Here is a 26068-nt window from a genome sequence, read left to right on the forward strand (position 1 = left end):
CTCACAAATCTCACCCATTCCTTTCTGCCGTGCACTCATTTTTTTCTGCCCCCTCAGTTCCTCCTTTAAACCCCACTTTTCACTCCAGGTACATCGTTCGAGTAGGACCCCGCTGTTCTGTGCATATTTACAACGTGTTCTTCTTTAATGCAGGTAACCGTCCAGAAACGCCGAATGATTCAATAATATTTTAAATCGATAAATATATGTAACATTTAAGGCTTTTTTCAAATTGCAACAATAATATGCTCACCTCAAACCCAGGTTACTTCGTGGCCTGTAAAATAACTCCTCGACTGACTGCCTTTCTTGAGATATGAGTGCACCTGCTGGACCCACGTTCGATTTGTTGCAAGTCTGTGTCTGCCTTTTATCCTTCCGAAGACGGTAAACCGAGTAGCAGTGGGATTGTTAATAAGTGTACATATTATTTATGCAGCAGAAGACGATTTGTTTTTGCTGTCTCTTCCCTGCAAATTGTCAATACTGGAATTATTAATGGCCTCGCAGGTGCATGCCTGCACATTAGCATCTTCTGGGTCCAGCGAAGACATATGGTGCCTCCATGTTCCTCTTCGGTTTCTGAAATCTCAGCTGTCGGGCTAGATCTCTCTCAGCTCACTCTGAACCCCCCAGCAGGGCAATCACTATGGATGATGTCACCCGCCCTCCCTAACAGGAGCTAATCCCTCAGTCAGGAGACGATGCATAATTCAGCATCCAGTAACAACAGCATTCACGCCATTTTGTGTCTAATTGAGCACATCTTCCAGACTGATATAATTACATCTTCCGAAGTGACCCACTTACATCATATTGACGGGCATTTTGACAGATGTTAGGTTAAAAGAGGTCTCCCGATATAAGTGGGAACATCTCCCACGTTTTTTTTTCTTTTATAAATTATTCACCATTTTTATTTGTTCAGTAGGGCACGTTCCGTACGACGGGAACTGTCAGTAGTTGTAAGAAATGAAACATTTAGCAAAAATCTTCCCGCCTGCCCTTTGGTGTGTGGTGGAAGTTCCAAAGCCCAGTCACACAGAGAGTTAGAACAGCTCATCTGCAGGTCTGGAGGCCCCCTGTCCTCATACTGCAAAACGGAAAGGTAATTTCTAAATAGTAAATAATTGGCTTTATGTATGTTTGTAAACCCTCATGTTATTTTTGCAGTCAAGCACAGGTTGGAAACTATGGTTTGCCAAGGATCACACAATGCGGGACAGTGTAGAATCCAAGATTAAGGCGAAACAGAGAATACGATGGCGACTAAGGCCCTCTAAAAGTTACAAAACTATACCTGTTAACCTCTGTAAGTGGGGGGAAATGTCTAAAGACTGTGCCCACATCTTTCCTGGGTGCGATTTAAAAATGCTGTGCTTTTTGTGTGGTCTCAAGATAGAATATCTACCATCACAGTAATGGATTTAATGGTAAACAACAAGGATATCATATTTGCCTGCATAATGTAGAGGGAAACCAGGGTCCCAACAGGGAAGCTTATGATATTTGCTAAAACAGAGATTTCTAACTATGCTGTCACAATGTCTCGGATGTTATGTTATGTTATGTTAAACTAGCTTATATAGCGCATGGCTGCCCGAGCAACAGGGCATCCCAGCGCTCGCAGACAGAACCAGGGGGAAAGGACACAGCAGAAGGGCAGAGATGTATAGGCACTTTCGAGAGTAGGCAAGTGCGACAGCCTCGCTAGATGGAGGTGAACAGCCAGGTTTTAATCTGTTTTCGAAAGGACCAGTGGTCTTTTGTGCTGCACGCATCAATTGGGATAGAATTACATAGGGCAGGGGCCAGAGACCTGAAGGAGCGGCCTCCCGCTCTGCTCTTGCGCACCCTGGGGGTGCAGGCCAAGTACAGGTCTGCGGAGCGCAATGCTCGTGTGGGAACATAGAAAGTACAGAGTCCCTGCAGTATCTGGGGGCCCTGGCCGTGTAAGATCTTATGGGTCAAACAGAGAGTCTTAAATTGGATTCTCTGTTTCATGGGCAGCCAGTGCAGGGGGTGCAGAAGATGGGAGGTGCGACAAAATTTGGGTAGGGCAAAAAGAGTGCGGGCGGCTGCATTTTGAGCCCTTTGAAGTCTTTTTGTGACCGTTTTATTAGTGCCCAATAGTAGCCTGTTGCAGTAGTCAAGATGTGACAGAACCACTGATTGAATGATTACTTGGCGGTTGGGAGCCTCAAAAAATCCCAGGATGGGTTTAAGTCCAGGAAGGCGGCCGAAGCAAGTTCCTGCAACCTTTTTTGCATGTAGTTCGGAAAGAGAGGGAGTTGTCCATCAGGACCCCCAAGTTCTTAACTGCCTCTATAGGTTGAGGCGGAGGACCCAATATCGAAGGCCACCACTGATGATCCCATTTATATGAGTCACGGCCAATCAGGAGCACCTCCTTCTTTGAAGAATTGAGTTGAAGATAGTTCTCAGCCATCTAATCCGAGATGGCCAGAACATCTTCACAGAATTTTAGCTGGTCTAGCGCAGTGTTCTTAGAGAAGGTGAAAATCAGTTGCGTGTCGTCCGCGTATGAAATCATATTGATCTTCCGTTCTTTGGCCAAGAGGGCAAGGGGACGGACGTACACGTTAAACAGCGGACCCCTGGGGGACACCACAGTTGAGACGGTGCATGCCAGACAGGTATGGATTGTATGGCGTGGATCTAGAAGGAGTGGTCAGATAGAAAAGACGCAAACCAGGCCAGGGCCCGCCACTAACCCTGATCTCCCCGAGACGATGGAGCAAAATCTCGTGGGAGACCGTGTCGAAGGCAGCACTAAGATCGAGCAGGATCAAAGCTGAGGTGTTGCCCAAGTCCTGCGATGCCCTCAGTTGTTCTGTGACAGCCAGCAGTGCGGATTCCGTGCTATGCTTAGGCCGGATTCCGTTTTGTGACCTGTCCAAGATCTCATTAACTTCCAGATACTTGGTCAGGGTGATATTAACATGTGATTACATCACCTTGGCCAGGTACGGGAGTAGAGAAATAGGCCGGAAGTTCTCTGGCAGAGATGCATCCAGAGCAGGCTTCTTCAGTAAGGGGACAACTTTGGCATGTTTCCATGATTTAGGGATTATTGATGACTGAAGCGATCTATTGATCAGTACCCATCCCTCAAGCAAGATGGAGTCCTGAATTTTGACCTGCCCTCTTCTTCCTCCTGATTTATGGCGATCCTCCATCTACCCGTGTGCGCCTGTGTGGCCCGTCCGTCCGCTACCCCTCCCTGCTCTACTCTTCTCCACTTTCCTGCTAATGACCTCTGCCCTCACCTGTCATAGCCCTCACCCTGTTTATCTACGAATTTTCCCCCGTCAATTGAGATCTAGCTATTTTGTTCTGATGCCCGATGGAGCTACCTAGTTTAGCTATAGGGGAGACAGGTCGGGGATTTCCCTCCTTGGACGTCACCTACCCAGTCAGTCTTTAGCCAGACTTCCTTGCATCTCTCCTGTCGTCTCTTCCCACATCCCCTCTCCATTTATGACTCTCCTTCCCTCCTCTCTCTAAGTATTGAGACTGAAATATTTTGTCTGATGACCGATGGAGCTATATGGCTTAGCTATAGGGGAGATGGACCGTGGATTCCCTCCTTGGTCGTCACCTACCCAGTCGGTCTTTAGACAGACTTCCTCTTGTCTCTCCTTGTTGTCTTTTCTCTTTTTCCTCCCTTTCCCACCTCCCCACCCCTCCAATGCTTTTCTCTCTCCTATCTCTCCTCTCCTAATGTATTGCCTTTTATTTTGGATGGATTGTGTAATTGTTGATCTTGTCTGATACATTGTTGATCCTCATGTATAGCGCTCTGATACCTTTGGGTCTAGCCAACCTCACTTTCACTCCTCCCCTCCCCCCCACTACTTTCTCGCTCCTCTCTCCCCTCCCCTAATGTATTGCTGACCGTTTGATATAATGATTACTTGTTTGATCTTTTCCTATATATTGTTGAACCACATTGCTGCACTTCCTTTTGTCTCTCCTGCTGTCTCCTACCACATCCGCCCTCTATTTATGTCTCTCCTTCCCTCCTCTCTCAATGTATTGAGACTGAACTATTTTGTCTGACGCCCGATGGAGCTACTTAGTTTAGCTATAGGGGAGATGGACCGTGGATTCCCTCCTTGGTCGTCACCTACCCAGTCGGTCTTTAGACAGACTTCTTTCCGTCTCTCCTCATTGTCTCGTCCCTAGCTCCTATCCCCTCTCCCCCGAATTCTCTCCCCTTGCCCGCTACTCTGCCTACCACCTGTCCTTTTTGCTCTTTGACTAAGCACTCCTTCTCCCATTGTTGGGGAAAGATCCAATATTTACACTCTGGAGTCTCAGCGAACCCGCTGAGTGAGTCCACTGCGCCAAGGGAGCCACTCACACTTGAGGTATGGTATGGCCCCCCTTGCCAAAGCACTCCCTCTCCCCTTTCTGGGGAAGGATCCAGTATGTAGGCCTTGGAGTCTCAGAGACCTCTCTGAGAGAGTCCATTGCGCAAAGGGAGCCTCTCGCAATAGAGATAAGGAAGGGATACCACTTCCCCTGGGATCACAGCTTACTGGACTTTGGACGTTGCCTTGACTCGTCTACCGGTTTGTGTCCCCGTCACCCTTCCCCTCTTCTCCCCATGCTGTGACTCTCACCCTCCCCTCCCCTCCTCTTTCCCACCTTCATTATCTGTCTATTTCCCCTACTCCAACCCCCCCCCCCTGAATCTCTCACCTTGCCTTCTGTTTCCCTTACGTATTTGTGCTTATTGTTTATCTCGACCTTACAAGTAACTATGTTGCCATGCTCTAAGAACTGTGTAACCTTTGTAACGATGTAACCTGTAACTATGATCTGATGCTCATGTAAAGCGCTCTGATACGTCCGGATCTAGCCAGCGCTATATAAAACTTTTAAAATAAAATAAATAAACCAGACTTCACCTTCATCACCAGGGTTTCTAGATCTTTAGAGGACATAGGTGGAAGGGTTTGTAGGGAGTAGGGAAGGTCGGATTGACAGGTAGGTGGGTATAAATTGGTGGTAGTCCTTCTGACGTCCAGTGAGTTATAGATACACTCTACTTTGTTGATAAAATATTGTGCCAGGGATTTGCATTGCAAATTGGAGGATATTATATTGTTGGTTCCTGATGGGGATTTTGTCAGGTCACTTATAAGAGAAAACATGATTTTGGAAGGGTTAGGGCTGGAATTAATCATATTAGTGTAGAATGCCGCTTTTGTTTTTTGTATGATTTTGTGGTATGCTTTAGTGGCCTTCCTGTAGTTTTCTTTAGCTAGAGGGGTCATAGGAGCACCTCCAGGCGCGCTCCAAAGTCTTGCAGTGTCTTTTTTCCGACGCTAAGGTCCCGTTGTACCAGGAGTGCAATTGCTCACGTTTGGCCCAGGACAGATTTTTTGGGATGCAGTGGTCCAGCGAGTTATTAATCCACCCCAGTAGGCTTTGTCTGCTTCTACAGGATCGGTGGGCCAATCTGGGCGAGATGATCTTAAGCTGGACTCGAGGCTGAGTGCGTCCAGTTTGTGCCAGGGGCGTTTCCAGGAGGGTGGGGGAAGATTCTGCCGGGAGGGATCGGATATACTAAGGCACATATGGATAAGGAAGTGATCCGTCCAGATTAACGGAAGGGGGACATGGGCTTTAAGCGACCGAATGTTAGAAAATACTGGGTCCAGTAGGTGGCCTGCAAGATGTGATGGGCCCTCCACTAGCTGAGTTAACTGGCAAGCTTCCAAGTCTCCCAGGAAGTTAGTAATCTCGTGGGAGTCAAGGCGCTCCAGGTGTAGATTAAGGTCTCCTAGGATGCTAAAGTTAGCTGTCTGCAGGGCAAGTGTGAATGCAGTAAGGGTCAGGGCTTCCTGGAAGGCGTCAGCCAGCCCAGGGGGGCGGTAAATAAGAAGCCCAGTGAGAGTGAAATTGTCTGATATCTTGATCCTAAATAGGGCACATTCGCAGTCAGGTATGGTCAGAGGAGAGAGAGTGCAAGAGTAGGCAGATTTAAATATCACAGCTAACCCACCTCCCCTGCCACTGGGTCTATTCTATGTGAGCATCAAGTAGCCTGTTGGGAGGGCCAGGGCAGGAATAGCCACCGAGTTATTGGTTAGCCATGTTTCTGTTAGAAAAAGTAAGCCCGGTGACCGGTCCAGAAGAAGATCAAATATTTCTTCATGGTGCCTCACTAGAGACCTACAGTTGAGGCTATATATATATATATATTGAGGATTGTGGGGTTGAGAGTCTCTGGAGGGGCCTCAAAGTGAACTTTGGCTCGGAACCCACATTTGATACATTGGGTATGGGGGGTGTCAGGGTGCCAGAGATGGTTGGCGCAGGGTGCTTTGGCTTTAAGGGCAAGTAGGAACTCCCGGGGGTAGAAGGGCCTCTGTGCCGATCTAAGACCAGGGGTCCTGGCGTCTGGCGGCGTACCGGCACGGACGGGCGCAGACGGGCTGACCTTTGGCGCGCCACCGGCGTGCCTGCTGCGCGCGTCCGCTGCTCGTCTGTGCAGGCATGCAGGCTATGTAACCTTTACCGGAAGGCTCTCCATCGCCGCCACCTGGATGTGTGTCACCCTCAGGGGGATGGACGCCCTCCACTCAACCGGCACAGGCATTGGTGGACCGGGGCTGAGACCAGGAAGTGGGTGCGGGAGTGCGGGGAGCCTCAAGAGTGCAGGTAGGATCAAATGTGAATTTTTAAAACAGTGGAGTTAAAAAACAATCGCCGCACTTGCCGTAAAGCTAGCGCCTTACTCAGCTGGCGTGTCCGCCATGTAGACATTTAAGAACAATTTTTCAAAATCAAAAATCAAACAAAGGAAAAAGTCAGGTGAGGTGACTCACGGCCACGACCAGGTGCAGGCAGCCCGGGGGAAGTGAAACATGAGGGCCTGTGTGGGCGCCATGAGCCCCACGCAGACCCAGTGGATTTCTAAGTTAAGTCATCCTGGTATTATGAGGTCAGTGCTGACCAAAGGGAGTGCAACAGGGAAATGCAAGGGCACCTTAAAGTGTGCGGGTGTGCTGATAGAGGCATGAAATAAGGTGCTGCATACCTGCAAACCAGGTGCAGCTGTAGTGTACATTTTCCCCTTTAAATGCTTTAAATATCTGGCACTTGAGTGCTATGAAGGGTGATGGTGCTGTGGTGTAAACCATAGAGGGGGGGGGATCCTACTTTTTTATGACTGAGGGTCAGCAAACCCTTTATCTGAGATGCAACAGGAAAACTGACCATAACCCTACATCTTCCTAGAGTGAACTGTACTGAGAAGCAGCTCGGCGCTGTCTCGGATGGGTGCTGTGACCACCTCTCAAGTTGTGATCTCCAAAAGGCTTTTAGGTTCAGTTGCATGTTTATGCCTTCTTGCTGGAGCAATGCATTTCATCCAGAGATATTCATATCAAGGGGCGTGAATCAATGAACCAATTGTGTAAGAAGCTGACATTTTGCTACAATGACCGCATGACCTCAGCCTTGTTGGCCAATGCCTCGACAACACCAAGGAATGATGAGGCTGGTTCTGGCTGGGTGTTGATGGTGTGACTGTCAAGTAGCTGCGCAGGAGCGTAGCAGGGCGCCCAATGCTGAGATCCTTTCAGGTTCTCAGAAGACTATTTCCTCATCGGAAGATGCTTGTGAGCTCTTGCTTATACTTATATTGTGGCCATCTCATGCTTTGCATGGGAAGGACCCCAAGTGCCAGGGCCCATCGCCTGAGTCAGAATAGCCAATACTCCTGTAAGGGGGAGCACTGCGTTCATAGATGAATCCTTTGCTTATGGGTCTGAGTATGTCATTTTTTGTATACCTGTTTGTATTGACAATTGCACATTTGTTTTATACCTACTTACAGTAAACTAAAGCCTTAGCATTTCTGCACCAGCACTTATATTTGAATTGCATTGCCATCTTGGTATCCTATGTTGTACAATACACACTTACCCTCTCTGTTCTAGTAATTATAACCTTGTTCTGAAGTTTTCACAACAAAGTGAGAACTGCGGATTTAGGAAAGCCTGCCTTTAACCTAGCTTACTGTATTTCTTTCAAGGTCTTCTTGCTTTCTTCCCACGAGAAGAGCCCGGCACCTCCTCATTACTGTCTGTCTGCTGTTAAAGTTGTATTTCATGTTCTTTCCTTTGCTTATTGCATTGAGAAAAAGTGTACAAATGTATTACCAACATGTATAATATTTATAATATTTAGCATTACGTACTAAAACTGATCAGGGCCACAGTTCTGGTTTGTTGAAATGGTTACTTACCCTTAACATATTTTTCATGCTGGCTGGCTATGTTCACATTAAACATGTATTGGACTTCTACAAGCATTCCAGAGTTTGTTTTCTTTCACTGAACCTGCTGCATTGTGTGCTGAGAAACTCTATGTTTGAAAAAGAGAGGGTAGGTTCTGGACCGGACTCCATGTCACCTGAGGTAAGGGAGAAATGTCTTCAGGGCGACTGGGGTGAAGCAAGGCTCAGTGCTGGACCTGGTGATGAAGCAGAACAGTGCACGCTGAACTAAATTAAGCTGATGTCTAAGCATGTCTATCATTCATTGCTTTGCCTTGCTATGCATATATTTTTTATACTATATGTGATGCGTTAAAGTGCACAGCAAGTGTTGTTAGGATAGGAGATAATGGGATAATAGATGAGTATGATTATATGAGAGAAAGATGGCATCTGATCAAACCTAACCAGCTGCTACACTAGCCCCTCTAGCCACACAACCGAAGAGATGCTAAATGCAAAGGGATTTTTTGGTGTGAGTGCACAGTGCCTTTCCTTCCTCCCTCTATGAGATCAGTTAGAAAAAAACTGAGGGGTACTTACCCTACCTTCCATTTCCTTCCCTCCATGCCCTGGGGCCTACCAAAGCAGTCATGCGCACTCTACATTTTCTCTATGTAGGCTGCAAAATGGCCTCCCTACAGGTACCCAGCTGGGCGCTGTCCGGGATTCCGCACCAATCACAACGCTGCCATTGCAGCGTTGTGATTGGCGTACAGTAGAGGAGGAAGCATGTCTGTTCCTGTTCAGGAGCAGGAAAATGCGCACCCAGGCCATTTTAGCCCCCCCTCCTCACAGTTACCCCCGCACGATAACCCCCGCACGATAACCCCCAAACCATCCCTTCCCCCGCCCTCCCACTCGCGAGAATAGCAAGCCGCGACTGATGGCAAGAGCAGTGTAAGAGAATTACATGAGTTTCAGAGTGGCTTAGAATTAAGTGGGAGTAGCATTTGGTCTTAGATAACTGGATATTTGGGAAATGGAGAATTGAGATTTTTGAAATAGTGACAGCGGGGATTCTTGTCATTTTAACCCTCTCAAACTGAGCTGTTTACATCATTCAACGTGTGTGCTAGTATAAGGGGTATTGCTCATGGTTACCCACTGAAAATTGTTAAGAATGTTATAAAATGTGTTAATAAAGAGTAAAGGTGAAGTAATGAAAATATATTTTATTACATTTTTGTTGTTTTTTTAAAAGATGCCTGGATGCGATATAAGATAAAAACGTATTATGCTTACTCAAGCATCTTGATACACAACTGGCAGGGTAAGTAGGAACAGAGCAACTACCTTCCAATTCAGACAGTAAGATTCTACCCATCCCCGCGTTTTAATTCCACTAATACACGATAGTACTCTGTGAAGGAAACCTAACAGATTTCACCTCACACCAGAAGCAAAGTGCCGCACCCAGAGAAAGAATAGATGCACACCACAAGTTTCATTACTCTGGTCTCCCGACTGGTGGCCTTTGGACCTGGGACCAGTGCCCTGCCCAAAGCCGACTGTAAAAAACCTGGGTGTGAAGCTTGACCAAAATCTAACCTTAAAGGAACATGCAAATTTCATCTCTGGAGCATGTTTCCGCACCATTGGCCTGTTAAGGCGAGTCTTCTCTCTTTTGCCTGATACGCATAGAAAGACCCTTTTACAGACCCTGGTGATAAGCCGGCTGGATTATTGTAACGGGCTCCTGATACTAGCTAATGAGGATGCTTTAAACCGGCTACAGGTGGTCCAAAATACGGCGGCAAGACTAATCCTGAACGCTCCCACAAGAACCCCCTCCAAGCCCCTTTTGAGAGAACTCCACTGGCTACCGATACGGCAACGTATTTATTTATTTATTTATTTTATTTATTTATGTGACTTTTAAAGTGCTACAATTACCCTTGGGTGTCTCGGCGCTAAGAGCTATGTATAGTACCAGTATCTTAAGGACAAGTAGGTTCTGAGTCTAAAAAGCTGAGGGCTTATTGAGAAAACAACCAAGTCTTAAGTTGCTTTCGGAAAGTGAGCAATGTGGGGCTAGATTTTATAATGAGAGGAAGGGAGTTCCATAATCTTGCTGCTGCAACACTGAAGTGTCTGTCTCCCCAGTTTACTTTCCTTGTTCTGGGGGTTTGAAGCAGGAGGGCCGTGTTGGAACGAAGCGTTCTGCGAGTTGGGAGGGGCTTTAAGGAGTTTCTGAGAAATTTGGGTCCCATGTTGTTTATTGCCTTGTACACAATGCACAAGGACTTGAACTTAGTACGGCTTCTGACCGGGAGCCAGTGTAGTTGGGCCAAATGTTTTGTAACAGAGGCAAATTTTGGAATGCCAAGTAGAACTCTGGCAGAAGCGTTCTGAATCATTTGTAATTTGGAAATGACTTTTTCCTGCGCGTTGAGGAGAAGGGTGTTACAGTAATCGGTGCGAGAAAACACCAAAGTTGAGATGAGCGTTTTGCCTGTTGTGATGGGGAGGTATGGCAAGAGCTTCTTGATTTTTCGCAGGATGTTAAATGACGATGAAACAACAGAATTCACATGTGATGAAAAAGGAGTTTATCATCGAATGTAACTCCCAAGTTCCTCACTTTGCTAACCTGTTCAGGTGGAGTGCCCATCTCTTCCGGCCACCACAGGGGGGACCAGGCAGGCTGAACCTTGCTGAACAGCATAACCTCGGTCTTGGCAGAGTTCAGTTTTAAGCAGTTGGAGGCCATCCAACTGCTAATGGCTCGCATACCGTCCTTAAAGTTGGCCGCTATGGTGGATCCGTTTTTGTGAATGGATAATACCAGCTGGGTATCATCGGCGTATGTAGTCAGGTTGATGTTATACGCTTTTATTACCCTCGCCAAGTCCGACACGTAAATGTTAAAAAGGGTCGGACTTAGCGAGGAGCCCTGAGGGACACCGCAAGGGAGTTTGAATGTTGGTGAGGTGAATGGACCCATCTTCACTGCCTGTTTGCGGTCGGCCAGGAAGGAAGCTATGAGGTTCTTGGCCTTGTGTTTGATACCGAAGGCCTCGACACGGCCGATCAGAGTAGAGTGATCGACCGTGTCGAAAGCCGCCGATAGGTCTAACTGAATCAAAATAGCCTGACCATCGTTGTCCATTGTAGTTCTGATTTCATCGGCGGCCTTGATCAGAGCCGTTTCTGTCCCATGACCTTGTCGGAAACCGAACTGGGTGTCATCTAATAGGTCATTGGCTTGAATGTAGTCAGATAGTTGGATCTTGGATCAAGGATCTTGGCTGGAAAAGGCAATGAAGCGATGGGACGGTAGCTGGAAGATTCAGATGGATCAAGTGAGGGCTTTTTGAGTAACGGTTTTATTATAGTATTTTTCCAGATGTTCGGGTATATACCCGATGAAAACATGGTGTTACAGATGTGAGTCAATAGTGAGACAATGGTATCTGAAATGGAATGAAGTACAGAGGGATGACAAGGATCCAGAGGGGAGCCTGATTGGGTTGATAAGATAAGTTTGTGAATACGGTGAGAGTGTACCTGGGTGAATTCCATGAAAGTAGCTGAATTCAGCTCTGGTTGGGTGTTCGTAGGCACCCTGGTGTTTGGATTGGGAATGAAGTCCTTAAATATAGAGGTGACCTTGTCTGAGAAATAGTCAGCTAATTTATTACATAGGCTTTGTGAAGTTTCGGTAGAAGGGTGAGCTGGTTCTGCGAGGTGGTTCACTACATCAAAAAGCTTTTTCATGCTGCATTTCGCCTGGTCTATTTGGGTGGTGTAGTAGATGTTTTTTCCCTGGCTATTTTCTGCTTGTAAACAAGGAGTGCAGCTTTGTAGGTTGTTTTATCTGATGTGTTGTAGTGTTTGCGCCATTTACGCTCTAGGTTGCGGCAATATTGACGCTGTAGCCTAAGTTGTTCTGTAAACCATGGAGCAGAAGGAATTTTTCTGTTACGTTTGGAGGTTCTGGGCGGAGCTAGAGTTTGAAACGTCCTTTCCAGAATGGAGGTGTAAGTGGCGGCCGCAATATTTGGGTCTATTTCCCCCTCTGTGTGTACGAAAGCATCGGTGAGAATCAGATCAAGATGGTTATAATCTAAGTTTCGCCAATCTCTGGTGGTTAAAAGAGAATCGTGTGAAACATTTTTACCTAACTTTGATTTGATTTTGATATCGAAAAGTATAGCGGAATGGTCAGACCAAATGAGAGGTAGTACTTTGTTCACGGTAATGAAAGGGTTGTTAGAGAATATACCGTCAAGCGTGTGCCCTGCCTCATGTGTGGGAGTCATTATCAGTTGTTCTAGTTCTACAGCAGATAGGTCCGTGATGAGCTGGGCCGTGTCTTTATCCGTCTGAGATTCTAAATGAAAGTTAAAATCACCCAATATAGTGAAGTATTTATGTTCGGCAGCTAGTTCACTTATTTGATGAAGTTGGGACAGAAATGCGTTGCGAGAACCTGGGGGACGGTAGAGGAGTGTACCAGTGAATGATTGATTAGTATTGAGCGAAACGGTAAATACCAGGGCTTCACATGTCGTATGTTTAAGGTCAGTAGCTTTTACTCGTAGAGTATTGCGATAAATTATGGCGATACCACCGCCTTTATTTGATGCCTTCAATATCAAGTTTAAAATCTGTTGCACTGTTCATAAATGCCTTTTTGAAGATGGCCCCAAATACCTGGCCCAAAAATTCCAGCTCTATAAACCTGATCGCCTCCTTCGATCAAGTAACCAACTGCTACTAAAATCCCCGCTCATTAAGAAGACCAGGGAAGGTGGCCGTGCCCTCTCCCTTATGGTGTCAGGAACAGCCAAGGCGCCTGCCTAAAAGGTAAAAACAAAAATAGAAACTACATCTCCCAGAAGTCCTGGAGGTGGGCGTGGTCCTATATAAGGCTGGGTGGGACCATTCCTCACTGTTCGTGATTTTGTAACCAGTAGTGCCTTGGTATCCAGACCTTGTTTGCAGGCAATCCTTTTCCCGGGTTCAGGCGAGAGGAAATCGGGACGTTTCTGGGTTTGTTTATGGGAGAGCGGAGGAGTCGCGTGTTTGCTGATTCCCGCTGACTCGGGGGAGTTACCGAGGTGCTTTGAAAGGAGTTTGGAGTCTAGTGGAAAAAACTCGTCACGGTAGAAGCTGCAATCCGTGAACTATGGAGAAGTGACCTAGCGAGCGGACTCTTTACAGCGTTCTTCGACCAGTGAGTAACAGGCAGCGCGTGGTTTAACACGCTGCATGGTTGTTAGAGAAATAACTCCTGTTTTTTTAATCAGAGACAGTCTGCTGAAGTAGGAACTGACACGGCGGTGTCCAGTTCTTGTGTTTTCGTGCATGCAGAGAGAGAGCGGAGTGTAGTGGAGATTCATATCTACTCACCACCGCTACGAAGAAAAGCACTAGTGTTTCTGGGGTCAAGTGCCAAAGCGGATGGTTGTGGGGTTCTATGCCTTGCCGTGTTTGGAGCAAGTATTCTTTGAGGATCCTGTGGATATTGATATAGTAGAGCGGAGGACAGTAGTTGGAGGCTACGTCTTGCCGTGTCTACTAAGGAACTATTTTCTTGTGCATTTTAAAGGAACTATTTTCAGTTTTCACGTCATCATTTATTTTGGAATTTATTCACTTGGAGTGGTGGAGCGAAGCACTTGTATCTTTTGGATTTGAACTATCACAAGGCGGGGTATGTCAACAGCTGAACTAAGGAATACATATAAGTAATAATATGGTACAGGAGGTTAACCTTTTCTTGTCTTTCCTAGGGACCAGAGGTTCTGTTATTACATTCATAATTCAACAGGGAAGAAGTGGAACACACATTCTTTTTTAAGGTGAATCACTTGTTTTGTTTAGTGAGAATGAAATGAGTGTAGGGTTTAGCTGTGTTCATTTATAACTGTGTATTCATTTGTTCTTGTCTTCCAGCCATCCCTTCCCTGCAGTCCCCTTCCGTCCCCTCCTTGTTCTGTTTCTTTTTTCCCTCGCCCTATCCCTCGAACACACTGTGTTTTTAGTAACAGTGTGTTGGTGAGGTCGGGAGGTGGAGTTTTATGTACAACAACCGGATCCTGCAGCGTGGAGTCTGACATATGGGGCCTACCTTGTGGAATAAACTGCCCCTTAGTCTCAGACAAAACACCAATCACATATCCTTCAGGAAAATGCTCAAGACAACCTTGTTCCTGGAAGAATAATGGCCCATAGCTCATCTACAGAGGTACAAACCTTACCCTCCTGGCGTGCAAAGCGTGGAGATACCCCATTGGGGTCGATTCTGGCGCGATATAAGAAACTAATAATAATAATAATAATAATAATAATTTGAAGAAAACACAATTGCTCGCTCCTAGTGTGGGGATGCTTGAAGATATAATAATAGGTAATTCATATTTCTTCAGCCCACAAGAGTGTTTAATTGTTATATTTTCTGTGAGAAACCCCTATGATGAACCCCTGTGTGGGTCCAATTTAAGCAAGAGACATTTAGAGCTAGATAAAAATAAATACCTTCTCGGGAATGGCTCCTTCACAGACTCGAACTGACATGTAGGAATTCACAGTCAGTGATTTTAGCCTGATGTTATTCACTCATGTGGAGAAAGTGTAGTTTTACCTGCGAACTCCACTTTAGCAGACTTAGAGGAAATGAGTTTCATGGCTGAACTAACACAGCACAGATCCTACATCCAACCTCCCAGAGTGTGAACGTTGCTTATTTACTGAGCAATGTGCTTGTCTGTGCAGTGCTGGGTCTCTGTCCATGCCTATTGATAACTACAGTTGGCAGCACAGCTCGGTGTGGCCTCATACTGTGCAAACCAGGCCCCAGAAAGCTCAGCAGCGTGCCTGCTCATCACTGTGCCAACTCACCAGCTACTTCACAAAAGGCCTCCTTGGATGTAGAGCCCTGCTGCTTTGGCGGTGTATTCTGTAGCGTTTTACCCTATGAACGGTACGGTATGAAAGAGTGTGTTGCTGTTTCCCACACATTGTACAAAACTGGGAATTGTAGGGTAGCTGCATTACATTACGAGTTATTGGCAGCGGATGCCGAGGCGCTTCCTGATTCTTGGATATTTTTGCAATGCTTCCAGACGATTTTCAGCCTGGTGGCCTTTACTTTATGTTGTGTGCACTAACGACCCTGGCCTTTGATTCCATCTGCGACAGAAATGTTACGTTCTGGAGGTTGCATTAGTTTTAATGTTTTCATTTGAACAGATGTTTTCGAGCGCCGAACAGAGAAGGTCTCGCGCTGACTTTCATCCCGGCTCTCTCTGAGTCATGACGCAGACGCGCTCAGATGTTGCCGCGCTGCAGGTGGCCCTGACGCAACCGTCGAGGAATGGCTCCCGTCCGAAGAAGGCGAGCGGGCCTTCGTTAAAGTCGTTTTCAACCAGTTGTCTGCGGTGCTTTTCATCTCACCAAACACTAACCTTCCCTTCGGCACTTTGTGCAAAATGCTGAAAGCGCTTTCTGGAAAAAAAAACACATTTACCTCGGTGAAGAGTGATGCATAGGGCATAGCTTGTATCAGCGGTTCAAAAGAGGAGTCCCGCTACGCTCTGTTTATCAGTTTAACAACAATGGGGTGACCTTGTGTCCCTCAGAACCTGGGTATATATAAGTAAGCAAAAGAAGGTTCTGTCGGGTACCCGACAGAACTTTCTTACGCTTACTTAGCTCTGTTTATCAGCAGTTGTTCCCCCTGACACCTCTACTAGAATCTTCTTAAGTTTTAAGTTCAGTGACTTTTCTGTCACAGGTCAGATCTTTTCTCTGCTCTTATCCAAATAAGAGGCAGTTGCACCGTTCCCGGATGGTTCACTTAAGAGGGTAAGAACTAAAGTCACGTTAAGCTAAATGCATTTTTATTTTACAGGAAATACTAACATGCATCAATGAAACCCAAAGGGGTACACCATCTCCAGAAGGTTAAAGTTAGCAGAGCACAAGTGGTTGGTTTATTCGTGGTGTAGTGTAAGCTAACTCTGAGGATGCTGGTCCTGCATACCTATGTGAGACAGAGAGACTTCCTCTGTGTTCATGCTCCTTGTGCATTCTCTTCTTGCTTGCTCTGTGTGATTGTTTATTATGGATGCACTGCTCCCTTGTGCCTGCTCTTGGTGCATGCTCTGTGTGCAAGCTCTTTGTGCATGCTCTGTAGGTGTGCTCTTTGTGCACAACAACTTCAGGTGACCAGCCCAGCCCAGGAGCCAAGATAACACAATACTGGATGCAAAGAAGTGCAAAAAGCAGGCCTTCTTCATCTAGGCCCACAGGATTTAGAACAATATCCCCAACAAAGCAGAACTGCTGCACTACAACTGAAAACACACCTCTCTGGAAACATTGCACACTCGCTGTTAACAATCTTTATAATTTCATTTTGCTCAAAGTGTTCTTGTTTCGTTTAGCACTTGCATGTAGTTCAGGTTTTAGTTTTGATGAAATAGCTCAGTTGAAGAATGTACTTTTGGTGACTGCCAAGAGATTAAAAGTCATTCTTTGTTTGTTGTTGATGAGGAACCTAAGAATGGATGACTGAAGTTTGTGCTGCAGCCTTTTGCGTAGATTTGACATCTATTCTGTTCGTAATCACAGTTTGATGGCAACCCTACTCAAAAGGCGCACTAATTCATCTCTGATCCACTACTCAATGTGATGTCATCACCGCCATTACCTTACCGTTTCTGGCACCCAAAGGGGTTGCAGTGACTCACCTGTAGTATATATAGGGTGGGATGTTAATTGGTTTATTGGGGGTGGGGCTTCACTTTGAATAAAAGGGTTGTGGTGTGGCCAGGACGATGAACAGTCTTACCTGCGTGTGGTTGTGGTTACTTCCGTTCCGACATAACATTGCTGGCGATGAAGGTGGGATCCTGTGGCTGTTCTCCCGCCTGTGGCCGGTTTCTTCTTGGAGCTGCGGCGCTTCTTTGGGGGCGTCTGTGTGCCGGCGTATCATCTTGCTGTTTTACTGTGTCCCGGGGCTCCGGCGGTGCCTTCTTGGACGTGTTACCGTGTCCTGTGAGGCTCATTCCGGGTCTTGCTTGCTGCTTGCCCGCTCCGGCTGTGTTTGGGGGTGTGGCCTGCGTGGTGCAGCGTGCTGCTGCGGGCCAGCTGGCTCGTGGCGGTGACAGCGCGTTTGCTATTCCATCTAGCGCTGTCATTACGGAGCTACAGGACGGCCCTGAGTCCGGAGATTGGTTGTGAGCATCTCGTGGCAGGAGTGCTCATTCTGATCGGCTCGTGCTGTTTAAGGCAGCTGGCACTTGCATGTGGCCCTGATATTGCTGTGGTTTACTGCAAGTTCGGACATTTTATTGCAACGATTCCTGAGGGCAGTTGTGGTTGCTGTGGAAACTGATGATAACATGGAAGGACTACGATCATTGAGGTCACTGTGAACACCATCAGTTGGCATGTTAAAGTGAATTTGACGCAGTGGCATATCTTCAAGGGGGTCATAATGACAACCATTCCCCAGTAGAACACTTTCTGCTGGATGGTCCACCATCTGCCCAGGCGGCCCACTGGAAAGAGTGGGTGGACTGTTTGGAAAACTATTTTGAAGCTATTGACTTGGTGGAGGAACGAAGGCGCCCGATGTTGTTGCATCTGGGAGGGGCGGCCATTCATCGTTTGGGACGTTCCGTGGTGGAAGATACTCCACATACTTATGACACTTTGAAGCAAGCTCTGACTGCCCATTTTGAGCCCCTAGAAAATCCTGATTATGAACGGTTCCTGTTACATCAGGCTAGGCAGTTGCCTGATGAATCTGTGGACATTTTCTATGCTCGTCTATGTACTTTGTATTATACAAGACAGTGGTCCCTGCTTGTGGACAAAATAAAGTACAAAACCAATAATCATACACCTAATAAGTGTTATGTCTTTTGTCCAGCCGGACAAGAATTTTATTTAGCGTTTCTAGCTGATAAAACACGATTTATGGACAAAATAACAAGTGGGCACAGCCGTGACCCACAACATTCAAGACAAAACAACGAAAGGAATGGCCAAAAAGGGCAAAGGAAAAGTATGTCAGTGTACTTTTAGTCAGTGTTACAGACGCAAATTTTTATAAACACACCATTGCATTTCACAATATTTCAATATCATATTGCATAAGGGGTTTTTTAAGGTCGATGACGTTTCGATGCCTTATTTACATGTGGGGCATCATCATCATCAGGACAAGAAAATTATCATTGTTGTCTTATACATTCATTATTTACACTATGCCTTTTGTCGCATTACTGCGTATATAACATGGCGGGGTCCGAAGTTATTGTAGAGATTACTAGTGGCTGATAGTTGTATCAATGAAGCCAAGTCCAGAGTGAATGTTGTCTGGATCCAGAAGGCGGGACTGAGCGTGAAAGCTCGATTTGTCAAGGCCGGAGGCGCTATGGCTGGTACGGCAGTCAGACTTAGGGCCCAATTCATACAAGGCTGTTATTCTAGTAAATTCCGTGAAACAATATTACAGGTGCCAAATATGCCTATGGCTGATATGTTGACTCGTGGCAGATCCAAGGAACTTTCAAAAGTTAGGGCGGCTCATATGGATGCTGCCCTTCAACATGCAGTAAAAGTGGAGCCAGTGAATGCTGTTTCAGCTAGGGTCCCTGACAGACAAAAGATGCTACACCGAGGAAGGGTGGAATGACCCGGACTTGTTATGGCTGTGGGGGTTTGTTTCATCATAAAGGGACATGTCCTGCGGTTGGGAAGTGGTGCTCTAATTGCAATAAAGTGAACCATTTTGCGAAGGTGTGTCGTTCTGCCCCTGCCCGAGGTTCTGTTCCTTTGTCGTCCGCCCAGGTGTACTCAGCTGCTCGGTTGTTGGCGGAGGGGGATATGGATGACGATGAGGAGACTGTACACATCTTACATGCCTTGCAACATGGGGGTGGTGTACGGACAGGTCTACCCAAATGTTGTGTACTGGTGAATGGTCATTCGGTGCCTGCTTTGATTGATACTGGGGCTTCCATAAATGTGATGGCCGTATCCATGATGATGACACTGCCAACTATTCCTATTTTGAGTGGGACTTCTACTAAAGTATTTGCTCTTGGAGCCCGTGAACCCCTTCCGTTGGCTGGTGTTTTTACTGCTGAAGTGGCACATGGTTCTCATGTTGTGAAGATGCTGGTTTATGTCACAAAGAGTGGCCAAGGAATGTTGCTGAGTTGCCAGACAGCCGAAAGATTGCAGTTGGTTGTCTTTGCCTTGGCCATACATCAATGGACTGTTGATGACTTGATGGTCCAGTTCTCTTCATTATTTCATGGCATTGGCTGTTTGAAAGATCGGATGATCAAGCTGCATATCGATGATTCTGTCCAACCGGTGGCGTTACGTCACAGGAGGGTGGCTTTTCATCTTCGGCCAAAGGTGGAGGCAGAACTAGCAAAGCTGGAAGAGGCAGATATCATCGAAAGGGTGGATGGTCCGACTCCCTGGGCGTCACCTATAGTGATAGCTCGTGAACCTAAGCAACCTGGGGAGGTCCGTATTTGTGTAGACATGTGTTTGCCTAATCTTGCGATTAAACGTGAACGGCACCTCACCCCTACTGTTGATGATATCGTGGTGGACGTGAGTGGGTCTCAGTGGTTTTCCAAAATGGACCTTCGTGCTGGTTACCACCAGTTAATGCTTGACCCTGCTTCCCGTGCGATCACCACGTTTTCTACGCATGTGGGTTTAAGACGGTATAAATGCTTGAGTTTTGGCATTTCCAGTGCTGCGGAAGTCTTCCAGGATACCATTCGTGGGGTTTTGTCTGGACTGGAGGGTGTAATTAATGTCAGTGATGACATTTTGGTGCATGCCCCTACTTTGGATGGACATTTTAGCTGTCTTAAGGGTGTGTTTTAGAGCACACTAGATCATGGACTAACCCTACATAAAGAGAAATGTGAGTTTTTGAAAACGTACATTTCGTTCTTTGGTTATCGTTTTTCACAGGATGGTGTGTCCCCTGATCCTTTGAAGGTGTGTGACATTCAGACTGCCTCTGCTCCTGTGAATGTGCCTGGTGTGAGGAGCTTCATGGGAATGGTCTCCTCTGATACCACTCTGGTGTACTTTAATCCATTGCTGGACTCTGAGCTCTCCGTGGATGCAAGCCCAGGCGGTCTGGGGGCTGTACTCTCTCAGCAGCAGAGTAATGGTGAGTTAGCTCCGGTGGCTTATGCTAACCGGGCATTGACGGCCACTGAACAACGATATTCTCACATCGAGAAGGAGGCTATCGCTATACATTGGGGATGTCGTCATTTTCATTTGTATTCATATTGGTGACATATTTGTGACGTATGTACAAGGTTTCCAATTAATTATAGAGTCGACCATTTGTACGTATACAAAATGTACACCGCATTTCTCCAGTTGCTATGAATGACGTGCACACATGAGGGGCGTCTGCTCTGTCCTGTGGGTTATGGATAACTTCCTACGTATAAGGCTGGATGGTCGACTCTATGATTAATTGGAAACCTTGTCCATATGTCACAAATATGTCACCAATATTTTAGGTTCCTTTTTCCTCAGTGGGGACACTACGCGCTACTGTGATATTATTTCCTTGTACATATCTTGATTTCTTTCAAGAACTATATAAACTTGATTGTGAAATACAAACAATAAGGTGTATGAGGTCTTTTCTCCTTTTGACATCACTCTAACCCTCTTCATTGCCAATGTGCATAAGTATATCAATATCACTTTGATATTATTCCATAGGAGCCATTGTTTTCGTTAATCACTTTCTAAAAGAGGCATTTCTACAATAGAAATGAAAAATCCTCCTACACCAATAAGCAGAATTTATCACCACTATTCCAAACATACCAAACATGGCAACGCTACTCCTTTCATATCAGAAATCATCACTTAAAAACATATAAGGGATTTCCCAATACTAACCTATGAGAGGAGCAGCACTCACTGTAGTGAACAATGAAATAGGGTGTTTGTCACTACCAGGACATGCCACACAATAAAGGCAAATGTCCTACCTTTTACCTACACCGCACACTGCCCATAGGGCTACCTAGGGCCTACCTTAGGGGGGACCTATATGTAGAAAAGGGGGAGTTTCAGGCTTGGCTAGTAACTTTAAATGGCAAGTCACTGTGGCAATAAACTGTGCACACCGGTGTAGTGCTTGCAATTTGACACAAGAACACACCTGGACACTGCACTCCCAAGAGGAGGCAAATGCCCTACTGCACCTTTAAACAACACACGTAAAACAGCACTCCCAAAAGACGATGCAATAAAACAAGACCCAGCACTCTCTTAAGGCGAGGCAAGAAAACAAATTCAGGTGCATTTAAAGTGACACACACGTTTATTAATTCAATATTTTAGAGAGGAAGGCAAAATATATTGGTTAATTGCAGACTCCCAAATATCAAGTTACAAAACCAGAATAAAATGTAGCATATATACAGTTGTTGTCCCAATACTTAAAAGCATGGTACTGATCCATCTGTCCTGAGCAATTATCGGCCGATCTCCCTTCTCCCCTATCTGGGGAAGATTTTGGAAACCTATGTCACCCGCTGCCTCAGCGCATTCATTGAAGGGTCTTCTTCTTCAACGACCAGCAAGCCGGTTTTAGACCGGCCCACTCCACTGAAGCTGTCATCGTGGCTGTAATGGATGTGCTGAGGCAAGGTGCCGATAAGAACTTGGCCCAAGCCCTTGTTCTATCAGATCTGTCGGCTGCTTTTGACACGGTCGATCATGCCATCTTGATCGACCGTGTCAAAAATGCAGGCATCCAGGGCATGGCTCTGACATGGATCAGCTCCTTCCTGCACCAGCGCTCCCAGTCAGTCCATCTGTCCACTTTTTCAGACCCCTATTCCTCACTTTCCTGTGGTGTCCCTCAAGGCTCTGCTCTTTCGCCCCTTTTATTTAATCTTTATATGCAACCCCTTTTAGTTTCTCTCCGCCACACCCCGGTCACTGTCTTCAATTATGCGGATGATTTACAGCTGATTTTTCCTATTGATTCCTCCCCTTCTTCCTGTGTCAATTTCCAATCCACCATGCTTGCCATCTCTGAGTGGATGCATTTTAGCCAGCTGAAGCTTAATCTCAGCAAGACGGAGTTGGTGTTGACAGGAGGGCCGGCCAATCCTTGGAGCTCTCGTTTTTGGCCCCCTTCCCTTGGCCCCCCTCCCTGTCCTGTCAATACGGTGAAGAGCCTTGGTGTAATCATATCTAGTGATTTATCTATGAGGCCTCAAATCAATGCTGTCACCTCTTCCTGCTTTCTCCATCTGCGCAGGATCTTCAAAATTCGCAGGTTTCTTACTACTGAGGCTCTCACACTTGTCATCATGGCCCTCGTCACCTCCCGTATTAACTATGCCAACTCCCTGTATGTTGGGATTCCTGTTTACCATCTTCATCGGCTTCAGCTGGTACAAAATCAGGGAGCCAGACTGGCCTTTCAACAGCCTAAGCACCAACATGTCTCGCCCCTGTTGAGGAGATTGCACTGGCTCCCAGTAGCCTCTGTATGCACTTTTAAACTGGGATGTACTGTTTTTAAGGCACTTCTTGCTCATGCTCCAGCATTCACTTCCCTTAGCCTCAAGCGTCACTCCCCTCAAGAAATCTCCGGTCCTCTACACACAACCTCCTAACTGTCCCCAGGTATAAACGAAAAAAGCACAGATGTTCTTGTTTTTCTTTTCTCGCCCCTGCACTGTGGAATTCCCTTCCGACTACAATCCGTGTCTGTCCTTATTATACTTGTTTTCGCAAACTACTCAAAACGCATCTTTTTCAGTTAGCCTACGAGTAACCCTGCTGCTTGACCCCTCTGCTTTTGTCCATGAGCGCCATGAAACCGTCTGGTGACCGTGCGCGGTAAAAATGATTTTACCATAACATAACATAACATAACATAACATAACATAACATAACATAACATAACATAACATAACATAACATAACATACATGTAGCAAAGAAACTTAGAAATTATGTACACAAAGTAAGGAACACCTCACTGATCGATCATGCATCATCCTTGCCAACTCAAGCTGGAAGAGCTCTCCGACAGCCCAGGAAGAAGTTCAATCGGGGCACAGAAAATGGAGCCTGTTACACAAGATGGAGTCAGCACAGAAAATGGAGTCAATTATGCCAAATGGAGCCAATGGTCTATATATCATTCTTAATATCAGTACAACCGGCCCTGTAGTCACAAGCCTGAGACAGGTTTGAAAGACTACTTCTTTGGGTGGCGCAAGCAGCACTGCAGGCCTACTAATAGCATTTAATTTACTGGCCCTGGATATATATGATACCACTGTACAAGGGACTTACAGGCAAATTAAATATGCCAAACAGTTGAAAAACATTAATGCTGTGTTTAAGGGAAATGGCACATGCATTTTAGCACTGATTAGCAGTGGTGAAGTGCCTAGAGTCATAAAAGTTAAAAAAAAAAATACAGGAAGAAGGCAAAACATTTGGGGATCACCCTGCAAAAGGGCCAGGTCCAACATGTTAATCTGGGCAGATCTTTGTTATAAAATATGCACGTCTGTTTCTTACACTTCCTCATTCATAACACACTAAGCACTGTTTCCATACCACGATAAACTGTTTGGTGGCTATCATGCATGACCTTGGAACATTTACCATAAATGCTCAAAGCAAAGACAATACCCTTCCAACCACACACACACCCATATGGTGGTGTGTGGTTAGATGCAGTACCCCCACATAGAGGTGGTAACTGTTATAGAGCTAGAATAATGCAATATAGCTTGATTTCTTTAAGTTGGTCTAGGATTAGACCCTCCGTTATAATGTGACAAAGTGAAGTAAAGTTATTTGTGTAAAATGATTCATTTGGTGTCGTTGGGAGATCCTGGATATTGACCCCACATATCTTGGTTGCACATTGTACTGTTCAGTCTCCATTCTCTCTCTTAAGAGCAAATGATCAATGCTTGTATTCAAATAATTCTTAATCTAAATTAATATGGTGTGTTCAATAAATACAATATCACATGTTAATTCAGTCTGTCAAGAGATATGCATTAAACATCAAAATGTCATGTTTGAAAAAAGATAAGTGTAAAGAGGGAAGGTGGGATATTATATTTAAGTTAATAATACTGCCTTCCCAGATGTAAAGAATAGTAAAGACAAAGGATCACCCCATCAATGAGAGCAATTCCATTGATTAGAAGAACAGCACTCTGATTTTCAGCATAGCTTCCATGAGGCATATGCGAATTACGGCTCAGGTTCTTACACTTACAGCAGAAAAGCACATTTTTAGGTCTCGCCTGAGACAGCGCAAATGTTCTGTTGTTTGTGACAATAATTTGTTCCACTTTCTCTCTTCCTGTGTTTGAAACTTTGATGGAGCATGGACCAAGTACTATTTATTTGGTTTAGTAGTCCTTCCACTGCTCGCACTGGGGTTCAGATACAATTGTTTTCTTCCACCCCTCCCTTCCGGTCTGTTGGAAGGGTGTTTCATGGTTGTTGTTGGTTGAAGTTTATTTGTGAGCTACTTTGTGTCTGCAGTCAGAGGAACATTTATAACTTGAAAGTGGACAAAATGGGTAACATTGACTGCAATGAGCGTGCTTGTTTTAAAAAGGGCAGTTTGGGAGATGAAGCAAGGTTATGTTCTGTTTATGTAAAATTAAAAGTTACCAGATTGTTGATTGAGGGCCATTACAATGCTTCAGTATATGTCTTTACAATCAGTGTAAGTTTCTGAGCATCGGAAACAAAAGCAGTGTTGGTTACATGTTGGACTTGGCCCTTTTTTGCAGGGTCATCCCAGAACATTTTGTATTTTTTCTGACCTGTTGTTGGTGGTTTTAGGACTCCAGGCACTTTATCAGTGCTTCAGTGCGTTGCTCTCTATGGCAAACATGGTAAGATTGGTTTATACCTGTTTTGCATATTTAATGTACCTATCAGTCCCTTGTACAGTGGTATCTCATATACTCAGGGCCAGTAAATTAAATGCTACTGTTGAGCTTGCAGCTCTGCTTGCGCCACCCACCAAAGTAGCCTTTCAAACCTGTCTCAGGCCTCTGCCACTGAAGGGCCTGCGTGCGCAGATTACTGCTGCTGTGGCATGGCCCATAAAGTGGTTGCCATGTCTGTGACTCCCCTTTTACTACATATCAGTCACCCCTAAGGTAGGCCACTGCTAGCCCTATGGGCTTGGTGTGGTGTAGGTAAAAGGTAGGACATGTGCCTTAACTGTGTGGCATGTCCTGGTAGTGGCAAACAGCCTATTTGGCTTCTCACTGCTGTGAGGCTTCCCTCTCATAGGGATGTATTGGGAATGCCCTGATATGAGAGGGATAGTGTGCTCAAGTTTGGTATGTTTGGAATAGTGGTGATAAAAGCTGCGAACTGGTCTTCCTGGATTTATTACTGCTTTTTTAGAAATGCCACTTTTAGAAGTAGGCATTTCTGTGTGCTATGTGTCTTTGTGCCAGCCTGTTGTGTATTGATTGTCTGGCTTTGGAGTGACAGAAGCTGGGGAGGTGCAGTGGCTCCAGAGAGTCTGGATGAGTCAGCGCTAGGCTGAATAGGCCAGGTCTGTATTTGGAGTGGTGGGAGGAGTAGCACCTGCACCTGAATAGGGCTGTGTCTGCCTGCCACAATGATGGCTCCGCCCCCCTGTGGTGTGTCTGGGGCCAGGGCCTAAGCTTACAATGGGGAGTGTTGTGCACTTGCAAAGTGCCCC

Source organism: Lissotriton vulgaris, chromosome 5 (assembly GCF_964263255.1).
Source record: "Lissotriton vulgaris chromosome 5, aLisVul1.2, whole genome shotgun sequence".
Lineage (NCBI taxonomy): Eukaryota > Metazoa > Chordata > Amphibia > Caudata > Salamandridae > Lissotriton > Lissotriton vulgaris.